The sequence below is a fragment of the Panthera uncia genome, chromosome B1 (genome assembly GCF_023721935.1).
Source record: "Panthera uncia isolate 11264 chromosome B1, Puncia_PCG_1.0, whole genome shotgun sequence".
Lineage (NCBI taxonomy): Eukaryota > Metazoa > Chordata > Mammalia > Carnivora > Felidae > Panthera > Panthera uncia.
In genome coordinates, this window is record NC_064811.1 from 143,166,342 (window position 1) to 143,188,302 (window position 21,961).

The window sequence follows — 21,961 nt, forward strand, 5'->3', positions numbered from 1 at the left end:
AGGAATGACAGAGAAATGCAGCCAAAGTCTTTCCTTCAGAGAAATCAAAAAACACAAGAGTAATTTCTTCAGCCTGTATCTTTAAAAAGTCAAAAAATAAATTGCAATTTGGAGTTAAACATATCAAACTGAACATACATATTTACCTCTACTTCTTTCCCAGACCTAACACAACTTTAAAGGGATCAAAATGGCAGAACAGGAGAGAAAATAACAGCAATAAATTTCTGGAAGCTGACAAACACATGAACAAGCAGCAACCAACTTAGGAAACTAGAAAAAGTTGTACTGTAACCCAGCAGGGGAAAAGAAGTCAATTTCCACTACAAATTAGCTCAGTAACAGGAAGAAAAAGGTGCCTCTGTGAGGGAGGATAATACCAGAACTAAAACAGGATTGGTTGAAAGGCTGTGTAATAGCATGAGACACACAGTTTGCCTCCTCCACCTCACCTAATCAGGTGGCCACCCCTCTCTCATGCCGGCAAAAGACTATAGATGTCTCTAGATTAGGGATACCAACACAGCTGAGAATGGTACCATCCATGATGTGGGAGATTAAGTGAAGGTCTACATAATAAATGGTACCAGCCATGATTCTGTAGCTTGTATCAGACCATCCTACCTCCAAAAACAACCAAAATACTGAGTAAAATAAATAAAACAACAGACAGGAATTGAGGGGCTATAATCATTGAGAGGTGGGAATATGCTAATAAGTTCCACATTCACCCCAGCCTTCTCCCTAGAGACATTTTCCAAACTGTGACGTAGCACCATGGAGCTTAAGTAGAAAGCACCAATCCTATTGAGCTAAGGAGAAGAGAGGTCAGAGTTTAAGGCTGCCAAAATCCTGGAGAGAAGGAAAAAGAACAGAAAAAGCCCCAAATTCTGCACATAAATTCCTCTACTGTCAGTTAGCCCATTCCCAAGTTGTGCATACTCAGAGCAAGACTAAAACAGACTAGTCCTAACAAAGCCTAACACCAATTTTGATAGGATAAAAGAGTAATCTGCTAATACTCCCATCAGCCTGTCAGAAAACATAACAAATTTTTTGGAAGATACATGTTCCAGAGCCTCTATGACTTTCATTCACAACATCCAGTATCCAGTCAAAAATCATGAGGCGTGGGGCACCTATGTGGCTTAGTGGGTTGAACAGCTGACTCTTGATTTCAGTTCAGCTCATGATCCCAGGGTTGTGGGATGGAGCTCCGCATCAGGCTCCATGCTTATGCAGAGCATGGAGCCTGCTTACGATTCTCTCTCTCTCTACCCCCCTCCCTCTCCTCCACTTGTGTTCTAGAAGGAAGGAAGGAAAGAAAGAAAGAAAGAAAAAGAAAGAAAGAAAGAAAGAAAGAAAGAAAGAAAGAAAATAAATTAAGGGAGCCTGGGTGGCTCAGTTGGGTTAAGTATCCAACTCTTGATTTCGGCTCAGGCCATGATTTCACACTCTTGGTATACAGTCCTGAGTTGGGCTCTGCGCTGACAGTGTGGAGCCTGCTTGGGATTCTCTCTCTCCCTCTCTCTCTCCGTACCCCCTCCCCACTCTCACTCCTGTTCTCTCCCTCTCAAACATTTTTAAAAACTTATGAGACCTATAAAAAAAAAACAACAAAAGAACCAAATAACCAAAACCAAAAGAAATAAACAATAGAAATAGAATTACAAATGACTCAAATATGGACATATCATAGAGGATTTTAAATAACCATGAATAGTATGTTCAAGAAAATAAGAGGAAGAGATGAACAAAAGTGATTTTTTTTAAAGATGGAGAATTTCAACAAAGAACTAAAATTTATTTTTTAAAAGTAAATGAACATTCCAGAACTAAAATAGAAGATATCTGAAATTAAGAAGGCATCACATGGTTTTTACACAGGATAGGATATAGAAGACAGGTTTTTAACCTGGAAAATGAATCAACAGAAAATATTCAAGAGGCACCTGGGTAGCTCAGTTGATTAAGTGTCTGACTCTTTATTTCGGCTCAGGTCATGAACTCACAGTTTGTGATTTCTGAGCCCCACGTCGGGCTCCGTGCTAAATGCAAGGAGCATGCTTGGAATCCTCTCTCTCCCTTTTTCTCCCTCTCAGCGCTGCACCCCCCTCCCCACTTACTGGATCTCTCTCCCCCAAAATAAATGAATAAAACTAAAAAAAAAAAAAAAGGAAAATAGAAAGAAAACACAAGCACACAAAAGAAAAATAGGGGGGAAGACTTAATATTAAAAAAGATTTGTTTTTTAATTTTTAAAGTTTGAGAGAGAGAGAGAATATGAATGGGGGGGGGCAGAGAGAGAGGGGGGACAGAGGATCCAAAGCAAGCTCTGCATTAACAGGAGAGAGCCTCATGCAGGGCTTGAACTCATGAAATGTGAGATCATGACCTGAGCTGAAGTTGGATGTTTAACCAACTGAGCTACTCAGGCACCCCAAATCAGAAAACTTTTAATTCTTAGTCTCTACATTTAATTCTGCCCTAATAAAAACACAAGCTTTATGGGTCACAGTGATTAGACAAGCTGATTTGAAGTCAATATGAGAAAAAAGCAAGAATAGCCAGAGAAATACTGAAAACAACAAAACAAAAAACACCAATGAAGGAAGACTTTTCTACTTGATATCAAGACACATTTTTAGGGGCATCTGAGTCGCTCAGTAGGTTAAGCATCCAACTCTTGATTTCGGCTCAGGTCATGATCTCACAGTTAATGAGATCAAGCCCTGGGTGAGGTTATGCACTGACAGTGCATATCCTGCTTGGGATTCTCTCTCCCTCACCTCTCTCTCTGCTCTTCACCTCTCTCTCTCTCTCTCTCTCTCTCAAAAAAAAACAAAAACAAAAACAAAACTTTTTTTAAAAAAAGGACACATTATATTACAATAACACACACATATATTACAGTAACTATGAAATTGACAGGCAAATCATAGAAAGTCCAGAAACCTATCAAAAACATTTTTTTTTTAACTTGGTGGATGAGCATGATGATCTTTCAACTCGGTGGTGAAAAATTAAATTTTGAAATAAATAATATTTAGACAGGTAGTAATGTGTGGAAAACACAAAGCTTACACTCATTTTCTTCACTTTACATCAATGCAAATGCCAGATGATAAACTACTCAAATGTTAAAAAAAAAAAAAATAGGATGACTTTTGATTGTTTGTTTTTTTAATTTTTTTCATCTTTATTTATTTTTGAGAGAGAGAGAGACAGAGCATGAGTAGGGGAGGAACAGAGAGAGAAGGAGACACAGAATCTGAAGCAGGCTCCAGGCTCTGAGCTGTCAGCAGAGAGCCTGATGCGGGGCTTGAACTCATGAACTGCGAGATCATGACCTGAGCCAAAGTCGGACGCTTAACCGACTGAGTCACCCAGGCACCCCTTTGTTTGTTTTTAAAGAGAGAACATGCAAGTACACACGGTGAGGAGCAGAGGAAGAAGGAGAAAGAGAATCTTAAGCAGCTCCAAACCCAGCATGGGAGCCTGAGGGGAGGCTCTATCCCAGGTAGGGTGAGATCATGACCTGAGGTGACTGAGCCACCCAGGTTCCCCACGTATCTGACTCTTGATCTCAGGTTAGGTCTAGATCTCAGGGTCATGAGTACAAGCCCCACCCTGGGCTCCATGCCCAGTGTGGAGCCTACCTAAAATAATAATAATAATAATAATAATAATAATAATACAAGAGATAAATTTTGTTATGTATATTTTACTTTAATTTTAAAAAGTATAAGACTTAGCATTTTTCATCCATCAGAATGGCAAAATTCAGGAAGTTTATTACCGTACTATGTTGGAGGGGAATATAAAAAAACAGAATATGGTGTGAATACAAATTGATACAAATACTAAGGAATATAAAATTCCACAATATCGCACTGCCTGGGTGGCTCAGTCGGTTAAGTGTCCGACTTTGGCTCAGGTCATGATCTCACGGTTTGTGAGTTTGAGCCCAGCATCGGGCTCTGGGCTGACAGCTCACAGCCTGGAGCCTGCTTGGGATGTCTCCCTCTCTCTCTGCCTCTCCCCTGCTCATGCTCTCTCTCTCTCCCAAAAATAAATAAAACATTAAAAAAATTAATAAAGAAAAATAAAATCCCACAATATCTACCAAAATTATTATCAGTGTTCACTTTGATCCAGAAATTCCATTTTTAGGAATCTACCCTACAAGTATTTCCAAATGTATGAGAATGACACATACACAAACTTATCCTCTGCAACACTGTTTGAAATGATAAAATGTAAATATCCACAAGCAAATCAAAAAGAAGCAAGGGGGCTCAATCTCAGGACCATGAGATCATGACCTGAGCCGAAATCAAGAGTCGGACATTTAACTGACTCAGCCACCCACATGCCCCGATAAGAATTAATTTCTAGGTACCAGAATCATAAATATGGCATACTACCATTTGTGTATTAAAAGGAAATATATGTATGTTTATACTTACTTATATATGTGAGTATACATATATATATAAAATCCTTACATGTATACACACACATAATTCCTTGCATGTGTAATACCTCTGAAGGGATACACAATGAACTGGTATACTATTGGCTGCCTTTAGGGAAAGGAACTGAGTAATTAAGAGGAAGATTTTTTTCAGTCTTTTGTACCTTCTAAATTTTAACCATATGAATATATTATTTATTCAAAACAATAAATAAAATTTAAAAACAATAAATGCCGACAGAAAGAAGAATGCTAGCTAAATCAATTTCTCCAGTTAAAATCCTTAAACAGTACCCATTTCCAAACATTTAACGTTGACATTCAAAGTTCTCCTACATGGCATACTTCTCAAGTATGTCAACTATGTTCCAAAAAAACATCTTAGCCTCTAGTCAAATTAGACACCTTTTCTCACATTTAACTAAGACTTTTTTAAGCCACAATAGGGAGTGTTTAACAAAATAAAATTTGTGCACCAAATATGAAAAATGCCAGAGTACATGAACGAAAACTATATCTTCACCAATCTGGAACTTTTAAATCTCTTCAGCTCTTTTTTAGCTATCTGATGGACAAATTTTCACTAAGAGAAACACTGGTAGAGGAATGTCAACAGAGTTCACGAAGTCCTTATGGTTCTGTCTGCAGCTACAATCCATACATATGGTTTTCCAAATATTAAATAACATTTTGAACAGTGGGAGAAGGACAATTTACCTTCTCAGTGAGTCAAGTCCCTGATCTATTTCCTATTAGTCAAAAAAGCAGACAGCAAAAATGGGATTCCATTAGACTTCTTTCAAAACATTTTTCTTCTCTGTAAGTCTATACAGACAACAATTACTGGCTTCCCTAATGGAAACCACCAACACGTAAGTAAAGAATTTATATTCATGAAATGGTGTCATGTCCACAACTTAAAGGGTAGAGATTGGAGTAAAATGTACGAGGAATACAATGTCACCGTATTAAAATTACCTCAACAGAATTTCTGTGGCCGAGTTCCATAACCCTTACTAAACTCCTAATGCTGACTCTTATTGTGCAAAAACCTGTTTTCCCACAAAAGATGCTCCTTACCTTTCACCTAGAACAAAGAGCAATCTGAAATGAAATAGATCTGTGGACTCTCTAATACCAAACAAATCTAAACTAGAAACAAAACACTACTTCTCTCCATATTTGGCTCCCCTCCATCATCCCTACAATACTGCTGCATCACATGAAAAGACTATTATTATATTGGATATTACTTTTAATCCTTCATAAATATTTCTATTACTCACCATGGCAAAAAAAAATTTCTGCTTCTTGTGGGTGGAGCTTAGAGAATAAAAATTAGGTCTGTATAAAAAAAAGTTATGATGAACTCCGAAAGTAGTATAACTTTTAATGCCTTACATAGGAGATTGTTTCAAATTACATAAATTGAAATAGAAAACTATAAGCTACCAGTTAATTCTCACGCATTTTTTATTAAAATATATAGGTGCTTTAAAATCGGAGGCAACATATACGCAATGTAAATGACTGTTTATCCATACCAAGATTTCTATTATTATTTTAACTCCGTTATCACTATAACTTTTTAACTAATGTCTGAGGACTGCTTTGTATTACATACTGTTCTTGAGAGAATTAAAATTTTAATGAAATGAAGATATTATTTTCCATGTACTTAGAGTTAGTATCCCTGCAAGCTCTACATAAGCAAGTCGAAGGAAGATCTCCTCATTCCCAGTACCATTTTACTATTTTGCATATCATTGCTTCCCCCAAGTGCAACTCACCTCAATGACACAGGGCGTTAGTCGAAATAACGGTGATGATCGACAAGCATCGGTCTAGGTGTAGCAACCTTCCTTTGGCAATTAATGAGGCAGAGGCATCATCCCGCATTTTGAAAATGACATCCTGAAAGAGAAACCAAGTCTGTCTAACCTGCAGCAGCTCACAGACCACTTGAAGGGGTGCACTGAGACTCCTACACCCGACACCAGACTTTGGCTGACCCCTCAGGCTTGCCTCCTTGCCGCCTCCGGCAACGCCCCATGAGACAGGTCCACACTACTCAGAGCAAACGGATTGGTTTCTGAGCCCCCTTGGAAACGGCGGGCGGCGGCAGGGGGAGTGCCCGGGTTACCGCCCCTGCAACTTCACAGAGGTGGTTGCTAGTGGCCTCGGCGGGATGGGGGTGGGGGGATGGCATCTGGGACAGGGAGGCTACCTGCCTGCCACGTCCTTCTGTTTCGCGACGCTTGTTCTGTACTCGGGCATACGCGGACAACTGCTTAGGACTCCAAGCGGACGACTATGCACCCTAGCGCCCCCAACCCCTAGCGCGAATGCAGAGGAAGGGGGAGCGGCCAGCGCGTCACTGGCGCTGGCGTGTGACGTCAGCACGCGGAAGCTGGCGCGCATTGGGGGTGGGGGGGAAGGAGTGGTGCGGCGTGGCGGGGCGGGGCAAAGGCACAGCAGGTGAGAGAGGATGAGAAAAGGAGGCAAAGGAGATGAAAGGGAAAGAGTGAGCCAGAGATGAGGGCTAGAACTCACAAATAGAAGCTGATTTTGATTAAAGCATATTATAAATTTTTCCCACAAATACTACACAGAGAATGGCACTTTTTTTTGTTGTTAACGTGAAGGTTGTTCCTTAGGGATACCGCATGTTTTAAAGTAATTTTGCTTTAGAAAGCAAGCTTGTTTCTAGTATATCTTGGATGATTACAGCAAGAAAGTATTTTTAAGCCTTGACTTTGTTTTTTAAAGGCTATAATGTAGTTTTCTACACATTTACATCTAATGTGTGTATAAATTACTTGCCGGTGTATTCAAAGGTGGTTGAAACACCATTCTTTATGGCAGGACTTTCAAAGACAGGAAGAGATTTTCTTGTAATAAGGGATCAAGTCTATCGTCGTCATGAGTAGCTCTATGGCTAAGTTGCCTTATCTAGAGTATTCCTGAGAGGCTGGAGAATCCAAACTTGAAGCCGAAGGAGGACGGTGGCTTGTCTACTACGTAAGCTACATTCCAGGTTGTATCTGTTGGACATGTGATGTATGTAGCCTGGTGGAAAGTTTACAGATTTTACCAGAGACCTCAGAGGTCAAAGATTCGGGTCAGTGCTTCAAAGAAATAGCCTTCCTTCTCTCTCATACTCTAATACATCAACACCCAAGACCCCTGTGAGTTTTCCCAATCTGTGGTTTAGCCAGGCTTATAAGAAATACTAAAAGGAAGAAAAGACAAGACAAGACTATTACTGGCAAGGAAATTGAAAGTTTTTGGCTTCTTTGCCAGAAGATGGCACTGCAAGTCATCCAAACTGGCAAATTGGAGAGAATCTGCTTTGGTTTATCTCCTCTTCAATCTCCATCCATTCAAAAGACTTGTTTTCCTCATTTTCTCATTTCTAGGCTAACCTCCTTTGGCCCCTCCCACCCTCAGTTAGCAGGAATTTTGGTGTCTGAATGCACAATAACGACAGTTCTACCCACGTACCTTTATACAGCAAAGCAGCATAAGAATGTTGCCAATTGCTAATCTAAGTAAATTCTCTTTTGCTGCATTCATGAAGAATGGCTAGTCGGATACCTCCTTAGGTAACTCTTCAGGCTCTTATCATAAACTGTTGGAATATAAACTGCTACTGTCTTTGTAGAAGCCATGCTAGCAATATGCATATCCTTTTGACTTATTTTGTGAAGTCTGTAAAATAACACCATACAACATGCCCCCCCCCCCCAATGGTAGAATTGCTGGCAGAAGGAAATGGTTTACACAACCTCCACTCGCTGATAAGCTCTACAATTTGTTTCTCTGTATCTGCCAGGGTAGCAGTTCTAGATCTGCTTTGAATAGATAAACTCTTACCACTGTGAGTAATTATATTTTCCCCTTTCCTGAGGGCTTAAAGATTTTATTGGCTGCTTACTGAGGAGGGAATAAAGCTAATGTGAGTATTGGTAGAGTTTTTGTTACTAATGCATCAACTCAGTTTTAATCAAAAGAAAATATGATTTCCAGTACAAGAAACTGATTTTACTCACATAACTTATTCTGCTATACCTCCTAATATTTCCTATATACTGAGGGCTTCTTATTAATTTTTGTTTGGGTTTTTTTTTCCAGTTTTATTAAGATATAAGTGACATACAGTACTATATAAATTTAAGGTGTACAGTCTAAACATTTAACTTATATATTATAAACTGATTATCATTAATAATTATTAGTTTAGCTGATACTCATTATCTCATATAAAGAAGAAAGAAAAAGTTGTTTTTCTCTTGTGAGAACTTTTATGGAAAAAATTAAAAAATAACAAGAACTTCTAAGATTTATTCTTTTACCAACTTTCAAATATACTATATAGCACTGTTAATATAGACATCATGTTGTACATTACATCCTCAGTCCTTAATTATAACTGAAAGTTTGTAGTTTTGACACCTTATCAAATCCCCCCCCCCCCCTGCCCACACACACTCCTACTAAGGGCTTTTTAAAATGGATACTAAGACCTGTAGTCAAAAGATAAATTAAACAACCTATCGTAGGCAGAATAAAGGCCACCCAGTGATTTCCCTGCCCCCCAATCCCTGGAATCTGTGAATATATTAGGTTACATGGCAAGGGGGAATTAAAGGTGCAGATGGAATTAAAATTACTAATCAGCTGACCTTAAAATAGGGAGATGAGCCTGGATTATCCACGTGGACCCAATGTAATCACAAGAGTCCTTAAAAGTGAAAGAGGAAGGCAAGAGAGTCAGAATCAGAAGGAAATGTTACTTTAGAGGAAGTTCAGAATGAGAACTTCTCTTTAGAGGAAGAACAGAATGAGAAAGATTCAAACCACTGCTGCTGGATTTGAACATGGAGGAGGGGGCAATTCAAGTGGTCTCTAGAAGCTGCAAAAGGCACAGAAATGGATTCTCCCCTAGAGCTTCTAGAAGCAAACACAACACTGCTACCATCTTAATTTTAACCAGTGAGATTTGTATCGGACTTCTAAGCTACAGAACTCTAAGATAATAAACCTGTGTTGTTTCAAGACACTAAATCTGTGGGAATCTGTTGTAATAGCATACTAATACAAACTCGTATTCTTTTAAGGTTCCAGGAGCAGAGTAGATCAGGCTGACTGGTAAATTCTTTTTATTGTGTACGAAAAGCCCACAGCTTCATAAAGTATCTGGTAAGAACTCCAACCAGACAGAATCCCTTCTGGAACACTTGCTGAGAAGGAATAAGATCAAGCTGGAAGTATTCACATTAGAACACATAAAGAAAATGTTCAAGGGATCTGGTTATAGTCCTTACCATGTAAAACACCCAAGTCTGTTGAAGAGGAGGTTTAACACCACTAGATTCTTCTAACACAAATACTAGAGGAATTACAGAAAAGGTTCTTCCCTGGATAGAATCTATCGTTCTATCACTAAAATATCACATAGCATATTGTTTAGATAGATTGCCCATGTTTAATGTAGTTCTTCTAACTTAATGCTGCTTATTAACAGAATAATTATGAATATGGATACTGAGGCCCAAACTTGGAATAATTAAAACAATTTCTGAGAGTGGATTCCAAGCAAGAGTATTTTTTTGAAGCTCCCTAGGTGGCTCTGATGCAGAGTGAAGGTTGAAAACTACTGACAAGATGGTTGTATGTCAGAAATGGATTTTAAAATAAACATGTTCTTGCAAAAAAGTAAGGTAGTGTGTAGTATAAACAATATTACAGAAAACCAAATGTGCAAATAGACTCATTGTTGCCCACTTACAAGAGATCCTTGGGATAATCCCCCATGTAGAAACTAATACACTACCATAAAAGGATTTAGGATTTATTTATAAAAGGATCATAGAAAGCAGATATGATTGATTAATAGCCTCTGACTATTCTCTACTATTCTCAGAGTCTATGTGCTTCTTCCCAAAATTAGGCTACATATCTCCATTGACAGAAGAAAACATCTAATGTCTGTAAATCTCTTGTAAGACTTGTCCAACAGTGTTCCAAGTTACATAAAAGTGTTCTTGGATATTATCACGGTGCCATGAATTTGACCTTGATAAAAGAAATGAAAGAGTCATGAGAAGTTTGACTGTATTGTGAGCACTCCCACTATCACCATGGGCACAATACCAATTGTAGCCATGAAATTGTGTAGCCCAGAATTGTATTATTTGAGAATATTCAATTCTGCCCTGGTAAAAAAAAAAAAAGAAATGGTATAAGAAATAACACTCACGTGTTAAGCAGATAAGTTACTAACCTGTGTTATATGGTGGACAGGTAAAGTTAACAGGACATATACTTTTGAACATAGGTAGAAAAGTCTGGAAAGACCAAGAGATGCCTAATATTAATGAGGCACTAAACATATGAGAGGCATCTAATCATTAAGCACTAATATGCTCATGACGTACTCAATATACACGAAACACTCAACATTCACAGGTCTTAATTCTGTGGCCCTGTGTGACGTTCACACTGTGTCCCACATGACCTGCTCCAAAAGTGCAAAACCTGTACCTGCTCGATGGGTTAACTGGCAAGCTACAGAGGTGCCCAGGTACTCTTGCCCCTGCATCTCTTTAAAATATCCAGAGTGTCATTGGCTTAGGCACCTTCCATCTTTGAACCCTTGCTCAAATATCAACTCTGGTCCTAATTACCTAACCATGAACAGAAAGGTTAATATGCCAAAAAGAGAGATAAGACATATTAGCATTGCATAACCACATGTTTCAAATCATGTGTCTTTCCTCTCGACTTGTACCTTATCTGAAGTGTGTTAATTTTTCCCTCTTGCTTCTCATGGTGTGTTAGCCTTTCTGTGACCTCTGAGATAGCTTATCTGGTAGTATATTTGGGGGGTATCATTGTATGAGTGTAATTTCCCACACAACACCAAGCAGGTACTATCTGGATATTACTTGGAATTGTATGTTATAAAGAATTTCAAAAGAGTGCAACTCTTTTGCCTAATATCCCATAATTTTTAACTCTGCACTCAAAAAAATTCCAGACTTTGCTGGCAACAAGGGAAGAATCCTTAATTTTGGTAGGTCCTAAGATATGTCCTTAGAATAATTTTTAATCTTTTAAATTTTCCAAATAAACCAGATTAACAATTTTTGGAATATTTATTTTAGTAGAGTTTATTTTAATTGGAGGAAGCTAAATTTCTTGATCCTACGAAGGTCACTCGAGTGGCCCACTGATTACTGCATATGCTGGGTGACTAGACCTCACTGTTCCAGGATTAGATAGCAAGAACTTTTGGAATTTTTTGCCTGTTTGTTTAAGTGGTATAGTCTGAAATTCAGACTTGTGGAAATATGTGTAATCTTTTAGCTATAACTTCATGTAAGACCTAGAGACAAGGGAAGGGCAAAGGGGGGTTTGAAAAGAAGTTACACTGAGAGAAATGTGATTTGTGGGTTGATGCCCACACTGAATCAGGAAGTCAATGTAAATAGTGATTTGAGTCTGTGAGGTTGTCAGCTGGTGCAAACAGATATATGAGCCAAAAAAGCTGGTGCTTAAGCCTATTAAGGCATAAAACCCTTTTGGGTGAGGGTTACACAAAGGATTTCCTTTTCTCAAAACAACAACAAAAAAATCAAACACAAGCAAAACAAACAAACAAAAACCCCAAACCTACTAGTGTATCAGGGAAGGAAGGAGCACTCTTTCACCACTTTTGGGTAGGTGGCTGTGCATTTGAGAATAGTGACTCCTATCTCTCTTTTTTGTTTTTGAACTGGAATGCCTACAACTATTATCTTATGCCCATCCCACCACAGTATTTTGGGAGTGTTGGGAGTGGATAACTTGCCTCTTTAGTTTCACAGGTCCACAGATGAAGAATTAATAGATTACAGGCAGGAACATCATCTTCATTTGATTTGGAAGAAATTTTGGACTTTGAGCTGATGATATATTTTTTTTTTTTTAACGTTTATTCATTTTTGAGACAAAGAGAGACAGAGCATGAACGGGGGAGGGTCACAGAGAGAAGGAGACACAGAATCTGAAACAGGCTCCAGGCTCTGAGCTGTCAGCACAGAGCCCAACGCGGGGCTCGAACCCACGGACCGTGAGATCATGACCTGAGCTGAAGTCAGACGCTTAACCGACTGAGCCACCCAGGCGCCCCTGAGCTGATGATATTTAGATTAAGAGGAAGTTTTGAACTTTAAGTTGATGCTATATTGGGATGAGCCCTTTCAGAACCTTGGAAAAGGGTGAATGTATTATATTTTATCTATAAATCATCAGGGGCTAGAGGGCAGACTGTGGGAGGTAAATTCTGAGATGGCCCCAAGATTCCCATGCCCTGAAGTACATGCAAAAATATCATTGCCTCTCCTTCACTGTGGGCCAGACTGTGAATATAGGGATTTCACTTCCATTATAAGGTTATTAATCAATTGACTGTGAATTAATTAAAAAATGAGATTATGATGGATGGGCTTGACTTAAGTGACCCCTAAAAAAGAAGTCAGAGAAATTCTCCTGCTGGTTTTGAAGAGGTAAATTACTATGTGGTGAGAAGGCCATGGAGTTAGGACTTGAGGATGGTCTCTAGGAGCAGAGAGCAATTTTGGTCAATAGTAAGAAAACAGAGACGTCTTGCAATAAAATAGGGACCTCAGTCCTAAAACCAGAAATGTACTGTCACAGGACCCTGATTAAAACGCTTTTCTGTTATATACAACTATCAAAAAGGTGTTGAAACTAGAATATTGGTGATATTAATGTTTATAGAGTGCTATGTACCTTGAAAATACAAAATATATATGTAAGTCAGATATTCATTACTCTCTTGTACTGGAGGGCCCAAGAAGTGTACAGTCAAAAGCTCTGGTATACAATTTACAGTTTAATAAAAATTTGGTAGGGAAGCAAAGAAGGTTCTCTAGCATATCCCACTTTTTTATATATGTATAATATCTTTGTATATGCCTAGAAAGTTCCTGGAAAGTTCCCCAAGACACTTAATTGTATTTTTTTGGGGGGGACAGTGACACTAAGATTGGTCAGGTTGTACAGGACACCAACTTTCAATTTGTATTTTCTGTATTCTTTCAAAATATTTTAATTCATTGTATTAGCTTCCTAAGGCTGCTGTAACAAAGCAACACAAACTGAGGAGCTTAAAAAAAAACAACCCAGAAATTTATTTTCTCAGTTCTGGAGTCTGGAAATTAGGGTGTCAGTAAGGTTATGCTCTCTTTAAGGGCTCCAGGGAAGAATCCCTTCCTTGTTTCTTCCAGTTTCTGGTAGCCTCAATTGTTCTTTAGCTTTTAACAGCGTAACTCCAGTCTCTGCCTCCATCTTCACAGAGTCATCTTCCTGTCTTTGTGTCTCTTCTCTTCTTATAAGGTCACTAATAATACTGAATTAGCCCATCCTGATGACCTTACCTTGATCACATTTGTAAAGAACATATTTCCAAATGAAGATATATTTAAGGGGGAGGGGAGGAATCTTTTGAGAGGATATGGTCAGCCTATAATAGCCATGGCTCGCTCTTAATTGAAAACAACTAATGTGCGACATGCTACAAGAGGTCCTTCGTCTCTTTAAAACATCAATATAATGAAAAATTGGGGGAGGAGCTCTTAGAGATTAAAAGAGATTTAAGAAACAACTGAAATGCAATGCTTGAAACTTGATAGGACACTGGTTTGAAAAAATAAACTGCAAAAGAATTTTTTGCTTAACAACTGGCAAAATTTAAATATGGACTGGTTATTAGATATCAGGGACTTACTGCTAATTTTCCTAGTTGTGATAATGGTATTGTTCTTGTGTTGGGGAAGTTGTTATTCTTAGGAGATGCATTTTTTTAAAACTTGTTTAATGTTTATTTTTGAGACAGAGAGAAAGAGAGAGGGAGAGGAAGGGGGGAGGGGCAGAGAGGGAGACACAGAATCCTAAACAGTCTCCAGGCTCTGAGGTGTCAGCACAGAGCCCAACAAGGGGCTCGAACTCAGGAGCTGCAGATCATCACCTGAGTTTAACCCAATGCCTTAACTGACTGAACCACCCAGGCGCCCCGCAATTGCACGTTGAAGTATCTAAGGGTAAAGTATAATGTCTGCATCCTAATTTTGACATGCTTCAGGGAAAAAAAAAAAATCCAAATATAAATGAAGCAACTATAGCAGAATTTTTGAATGTGACTGATCCTGTCATGCCCATGATTAAAAAGCCTTCAACTATTAAGTTGAATTTTTTCTTCACAAACGTTAAGTTTTTAGTATTTATCAAAGATGTTAAATGAACAACCATTGCGTATGAATGTGCAATGTACTATTCTATTAAGTTTTCTGGATGTTTGGACACTTATTTATTTTTGAGAGAGAGAACGTGAGCAGGGGAGGGGCAGTGAGAGAGGGAGACAGAGGATTTGAAGTGGGATTGGCGCTGACAACAGAGAGCCAGATGGGGGACTCAAACTCACCAATCCTGAGATCTTGACCTGAGCTTAAGTCAGACACTTAACCAACTGAGCCACCCAGGCGCCCCTGGACATTTTCCGAACAACTTGGAGAAAAAAACTACTTACAAACAAAACTTTCCAACCGTCCCTGATTATCTAAGATAAGGCATAAACTCTTTAGCGTAACTGCTGACTTCTGCATCATCGTCTCAAGTCATCTCTCCATTTTACATCTCGCACACTATATTCAACGCCAGGATAACACAGAACTTCCATTTCTTCCTCCCTTACGTGAAATTTCTACCAGATACTGTTTGTTTTCCCCACCCCAACTCCTGTCCCTCAACTTTTTTTTTTTTCAAAATCCAGGTATCAACTCTTCTGTAAAGATTTCTTTCCACATTACTCTCTCAGAAGGGTGCTCCTTTTCCTGAGCAGTCATTCTTTTTTTTTTTTTAATTTTTTTTTTCAACGTTTTTTATTTTTGGGACAGAGAGAGACAGAGCATGAACGGGGGAGGGGCAGAGAGAGAGGGAGACACAGAATCGGAAACAGGCTCCAGGCTCCGAGCCATCGGCCCAGAGCCTGACGCGGGGCTCGAACTCACGGACCGCGAGATCGTGACCTGGCTGATGTCGGACGCTTAACCGACTGCGCCACCCAGGCGCCCCAAGTGAGCAGTCATTCTTTATTGCACCGGAATATAAACCCCTTGAGCCCAGGTGTCAGGTTTACTGAATTTTGGCTGGTACACGTTACTTTAATAAACACTTACCAAACTAAAATACATTCAATTCGACCGTGTAGAAATTGAAATCGGATTACCCATTTTCTCCAAAATACTTTATTTCCAAGCATTATTTTTGAAACTGCGTAACGGCTAAATTTGGGTTATCAGTTTTCTCTGCATGTTTATCAGGCATATAACCCTCCCCCCCGCCCCGTCCCTCCACCACGACATATAAGGCGAGGTAAGGCCGCCGCTTTCCCTGCTTCCGACCTAGAAACACAGGCAACATTTGGTGCTTAAGGCCATTTCCCTCGTTCTGTTTTAGAAGTAGAGCTCGCGGACGGCTGCTTTTGCCTTTCGCTTTTGGCGCCGAAGCTTGCCGGGATTTCACGCGCTGCTCCGGGTCTTCTGCCGGCGTGGAATTGGGAGCTTCCGAGGATGCTGGGTACAGCGCGCGCCTGCGGCCTTCTGAGAAAGCTTCCCCCAAGGCGGCCACCTCCTGTCCTTTCGCGAGGTCACCAGAGGGGCAAATAGCAAAGCGTGAGTGACGTGAACTAATCGCCAGGGAAGGGTTTTCACACCCAGCGCGGCCCCTCAGGGCTGGCTAGCTCGCTTTGCTCCTCCTCCTGCCGCCCCTGCTTCGGCCCGCCCACCGTTTCCACATTGCCCAATGGGTGCCGACGCGCCTCCAACCGCGGCCGGTGGAGGAGGTATTCGGCGGCCGGACGCTGAGCGGCCGTTCACGTCAACGCGGTGACGTCACGCGTAGACGCACCTGTCGGGCTCCTGACTCCTGCTGTTTCCCTTCCCCTTCCGTGGCTTGGGGCCGGTGTGGTCCGGAACCCCAGCCCCTTTTTACAGTGCCAGTTCGCCTGCGGCCGGGGAGTTGGGCTGCGTAATGAGGCAGGAGGGTGTGGTGGGCTGAAAGGCATTCTACTTCATTTGCGAGTTGGAACATGGATTCAGTTTTAGTCTTTTAAGAGGGAAGTGAGGTTGGAGATTTTTATTTTTAATTTTAGGTGGAAGCAATTGACTTTAGGGCCCTCCAAAGGAAGCGGATTTAACTTAATGCTGCTCCCGTGTTTGGAGAGGACAAAAAAAAGGTCCTACCCGGCAAAATTTTCGTAACCTCTTCGGTAGAAAACCCAAGGTATCTTTTAAATCGCAATAGTTTTCGTTGTGTGTGAAGCTTTCTTCAGGTGGAGCTCCCAAGGTAGCTAGGTTTTTAGGTTTGAAACAGATGCAGAATCCAAAGGCAGCGCAAAAAACAGCCACCGATTTTGCTATGCCTCTGAGCTGCAAGGTGAGTTGCATTGTATGAGTGAAGATTTGTTAGCTGTTATGTTCACGGATTTTGGGTCAACTGTGATGCCAGGGCTCTCATCTTGGTTTATCTTATAACAGAACCCTACATGATGTTAAACCTTCCCTGATTAGGTATATTCCCTCGAACATTCTATAAGATTTCGCCGGTTTCCTTTGGGAACCGTCGAAGGACCTTTGAATAGAGTGGAAGTAGGTTCCAGGAAAAGATTAATATTGAACTCAGAGATTGCGTTTTGCTTGCTCTAAAATTGCCCAAATTTAAAGTTAATACTCAGTTTTTCTATCTTTGGTCTAAATTTATGTGTATATCAAGACATAGTTTGTGTGTATATATAACATTTGTGTTTTGATATTAAACTTGGATCAGAAACTACCTTAGAATCTCAATTTTGCATATAATATACACTTTATTTGTATAGCACGTTAAACTAGAGCACATAGAAAATTACCTATACATTATGCTTACGTTTAAGATTTGTGAGATTTCTGTTTCTTTTGGATAAAAAAAAAAAAGCCCTTGTTTATGAGAATTGAATCACCCTTTTCTTTTTTTTGGTAATTCAAAACTTCAGTTCTGCAGACTATACTATAAACTTTTTTGAGCCATGCGATTTAGTTATTGCAGCATCATTGTGGCTTTTGTCATTGATTGTTGAATCTTTTCAGAAATGCTTTGCTTTTCATCTCTAAACAGTTTAATTTACAAGATTCTTTTCTTGAGGTCGGTATGAAAATAATCTAACTGATGTCAGTCAATTTTACATGCCTTTGTGAGTCACTAGAAAATACTGTGTAGCTCGAGAGTACACAGAGGAGTTAAAATGCTAGTGTATGTATTGTTGATTTTCGTCTTAAAAGGTGCTGCTGCTGACTGTTGCTACATAGTATGACTTAAAAACCAGGTGTGTGACCTACAGATATTTGGCAGACCGAGTATGTTTTAATGACCTCTGGTTGATAGGAGCAGTCACTGTTGGCAGAATCCATGGCATCCCCTTCCCACACCCTACTTCCCATACTCTTCGAAGACTGATTGTTTGCTTGGAAATTGGGTCAAATTATTTTAAGAGATCAATAGAAATGTATAGTACTTACATCTTGGAAATTGTGTTTTAAGCATGTGATTTCAGTCATACAAAGTTCATTACAAATGAAAAAATCCAACTTGGTAATGGGTATATACAGTTCAGGGGAACAGAATTGCTGAGGTTATGGTTTTATATTAATAAATTGGCTGTTTTCCAGGTCATGTTGGCGATAGGCTTTCAATTTCCTGTCGTGTGACATGTTGGTAATAATTTTCAGACCACTCACGAAGCCAGATTTGATCTCTGTGGTGGGTCAGATATCAAAGCAGTATCCTGTGGCATTTGGCCACTCTCACTGCTTTGTAGAACCTTCATCTAAGTTTCTAGTCAGACTTGACAGCAGTGATCTAAAACATATAATATGATATAACAAGTGTTAATATTTATTGAGTGAATTCTGTGGTTCAGATTCATTCCTAAGTGTTTTTTTTGTGGATTATCTCAATTATGACACCAACCCCATGAAGTAAGTACTTTGTTTTTCCATTATACAGATAATGGAAACTGAGGAATAGAACAGTTATTTAACTTGCCCAAGGTCTCAGTTAAGTGTCACAACTGGCATGATTTCAGAGCTCTTGCTCTCAATGGCTGTACTGTATTTCAGGTAAGACTAGTCAAAATGCCAGAAGAAAAGTTAGGATGAGAGATACGGCACTATAGGTTCATTTATTTTTCAATTATAAAAGTAATGTGAGGGGCGCCTGGGTGGCTCAGTCGGTTAAGCGTCCGACTTCGGCTCAGGTCATGATCTCGCGGTCCGTGAGTTCGAGCCCCGCGTCAGGCTCTGTGCTGACAGCTCAGAGCCTGGAGCCTGTTTCAGATTCTGTGTCTCCCTCTCTCTCTGACCCTCCCCCATTCATGCTCTCTCTCTCTCTCTCTCTCTCTCAAAAATAAATAAACGTTAAAAAAAAAAAAAGTAATGTGAAATTACAGAAACTCTGGGAAATAAATTTTTGAAACTTTCATTCTATTATAATGAACTTTTTGTGTGTTTTTCATATGCACATTCACACGTGTATATATATTGTAGCTATGATTTATTTTGATTTTTAAAAATGAATGTTCTTCAGTTAAAGTACAAAATGTAGGACCAACACATGTTGAGAAACTGCCCATTTGTATTGCTGAAATACAGAGAGATTTGATCTGCAACTTTGACTGCAGCCAGTTAATATTTTTTGCCCTTTTGAGTAGTTGAACAGTTTCTGTCCTGTAAAATCATGAAAATTATTTAGTCTTCCACAGCATCTTTTTGTTGGATTATTGTTTACCTTTCTTTTTTTCTTATAGTCTAAGCCTTATATTTGTGTTTTTACTTTTAAAATCATCTAGTATTTAACTTTTGAATGACTAAAAATTTTTATGAATCTAGGAAACTTCAGAGTGTCTACTTCCTTTAGCAGGTTATTCATTTAATACTTCTTTTGAAGAAAAATGCAAGCACAGCAGTTTGGACATGCAGCTAACTTAATAGTAGAGAAAATAGCAAGTAATATTGCTTTGGGGAGAAATCAGTTTCATTGTTGTCATATCTTGTATGTGGTAACAATACGTATCAGAATAAATTCTGTGATGTTCTGACCTAAGTTTTATGATGTTATATGGGGCGGAGGGGTCATTCTTTGGTAAAATAAATTTGAGAAGCTTTTCACAGATTTAGTGTTTACTCCAGGTTTTCTCAAGAGCCATATGCTGTTAGCCATTACAATTCTAGAATGGGGTATGCTTTATTACCCAAACTTATTTGACCATGAAATCTTTTACTGGACTTGTATTCTGTATACATACTCATCTTCAAATATTTTAGTTGCCTTTTTGGCTCCATAGCATGATTCATGTCAGTAGTTTTGCTTCAGTTAACTTCTTCTCCCATCTCTGCCCCATAAAATCCCACTTATCTTTTAAGGTTGAACTCAGTTGTGTCTCTTCCAAAGGAGGCTTCTCACCTCAGTTACACTGAGATGAGCTCTTTTTTCCAAGCTCTTATAACACTACCGCTGTTTTCTGTGATATTTGTCATATATTGCCTTTTATTGTATACATTACTTTATAGGAAAGTATTTCAGCATTGCTTTCAAGGACAGTGTATAATGCAATTTATGCTGAACTTTACTGAAAGCTGTAAGGCCTATACAAATATGCCATTAATCAATAAAAATTGTCTATTTTTTTTTTTACAATGTCTGATACATTAGTAGGTATTCTGTAAACATTAGTAAATGAATGAGTGATTATATTGAAATTCATTGTCACATTTTGATTTTTGACCAGTACTTAAAAATACAGTTAAAATATTTATACAGTTATGGTATTTATATGAGATGCTTAAAGTATTTATATGAAAATGCTCCTTACACACAAATGGCTACATCACTCAGCGTTTTACCTCTGCTATTATGCTTGTGAAACTTTTGCCCATCTCTCTAGTTGCTAATATTTGGGATTTTCATTTCTTTTTTCAGTGATAGTGTACCTACTTTTCTATTTAGCTTACTAGCCAGCCAGGTAGCTGACTGATACACCTTTGAAACTTAGCCATGATCCTTAGCCCTACCCAGTCTCCTTTCTGAGAGAGGTAAAACTTGACTGGGAGCTATGGAAAATTGGTGTAACTACTTCAGGCTGTGGGTCCCTTAGCCACGAATTTGCAGTCTTCCTAGTTCTTCTTCCCACCCCCCAATTCAGGTGGCATACTACTTAGTGTTTGCAGTTTGGGTGCTAGATTGATGCACTGAATGAAGGGAGCCACTCCCCTCATTGTAGTCTGGCCTTGAATAGGACTTAAAGCTTACATATCTAATTCTATAGTTGGAAAGAACACTCTGATCTTGAGTCCCATAAGATGTAGAAGAATGAAATTTGTTCTTCCAGCTGTTTTGAATCAATTAGTCAAGTCAGAAACCTAGCAGATCTCTTAGATTTCTTCACTGTTCCCCACAGTTTATTGTTTACCGCATCCTCTTAAATATTTTTCAGAATTCTTTTCACTCCATATTGTGATGTCTTAGGTTAATTATGCCTTCAGTATCTCATATTTAGGATTATTCAGGGTTCTACTGGAATTAGGGTTACCTAACTCCTCTTTCAGCCTTTTGCTCTTCTAATCTGTCTTCCATACTGCTGCTACTGTTGCCTTGCTAAAATTCGTATTTGGTCATGTGGTTTATCTTTTAAAACTCTTAATGGTTTCTCTTGTGTATAAATGAGTAATTAAGTTCCTTAGCACAGCATATGAACTCCTCCCTTTCTGATCTGGCCTATGTCCACCTCTCCAGCTACTCTCCAGTCCCTTACCTCTTATTTAAGCTACCTAAGCAGGTTTTATTATTATGGTGCTGTGTTTTTGCATGTATTTTTTTTGTTTTTTTTGTTTTTTGTTGTTTGTTTTGCTTGTATTGACTTTCATCTCATAGTTAGCCCAGTTCACTCATCCTAATCCTTCAAGTACTCAGCTCAAACATTCCCTTTATTAAATGTTCACTTTTAAGGATGCCTGGGTGGCTCAGTCGGTGAAGCATCCGACTTCAGCTCAGGTCATGATCTCACAGTTTGTGGGTTTGAGCACCACGTCAGGCTCTGTGCTGACAGCTCAGAGCCTGGAGCCTGGTTTGGATTCTGTATCTCCCTCTCTCTCGGCCCCTCCCCCACATATGCTCTGTCTCTCTCTGTCTCTTAAAAAATAAGTAAACATTAAAAAATTCTTTTAAATAATTTAAAAAATGTTCACTTTTAAGACTTTTCCAGGTAGCATGCTTATTCCTTTTCAGTGTTATCAAATACCTCCTATATACCTTTCCTGTGATATTTATCATACCATACTGTAGTTATTTGTATGTCTTTTGCCTTCACTGCTTTGGGAATAGGGACCA

The 21,961-nt window shown here is 39.1% G+C and overlaps 2 protein-coding genes across 11 annotated transcripts in view; one reads left to right on the forward strand and one right to left on the reverse strand.

Annotated features, from left to right (window-relative positions):
• Nucleotides 1–6,852, reverse strand: part of NEK1 (NIMA related kinase 1) — a 216,960-nt gene extending 210,108 nt beyond the window's left edge. For 3 of the 8 annotated variants that reach the window (XM_049631305.1, XM_049631310.1, XM_049631306.1), the window contains exons 1-2: nt 6,705–6,851; nt 6,268–6,391 (exon numbers count right to left, since the gene is read on the reverse strand). The gene's annotated coding sequence lies outside the window, so the exon portion shown is untranslated. Of the gene's footprint in view, nt 1–6,267; nt 6,392–6,704 lie in introns of all 8 variants that reach the window. The other 5 variants (XM_049631308.1, XM_049631307.1, XM_049631309.1 and 2 more) reach the window with 3 other exon arrangements.
• Nucleotides 6,853–16,126: 9,274 nt separating this feature from the next.
• CLCN3 (chloride voltage-gated channel 3) overlaps nt 16,127–21,961 on the forward strand; it is a 94,475-nt gene continuing 88,640 nt past the window's right edge. The window contains exon 1 of one of the 3 annotated variants that reach the window (XM_049631317.1): nt 16,127–16,215. The gene's annotated coding sequence lies outside the window, so the exon portion shown is untranslated. Of the gene's footprint in view, nt 16,216–16,420; nt 16,979–21,961 lie in introns of those variants that run through there. The other 2 variants (XM_049631315.1, XM_049631319.1) reach the window with 2 other exon arrangements.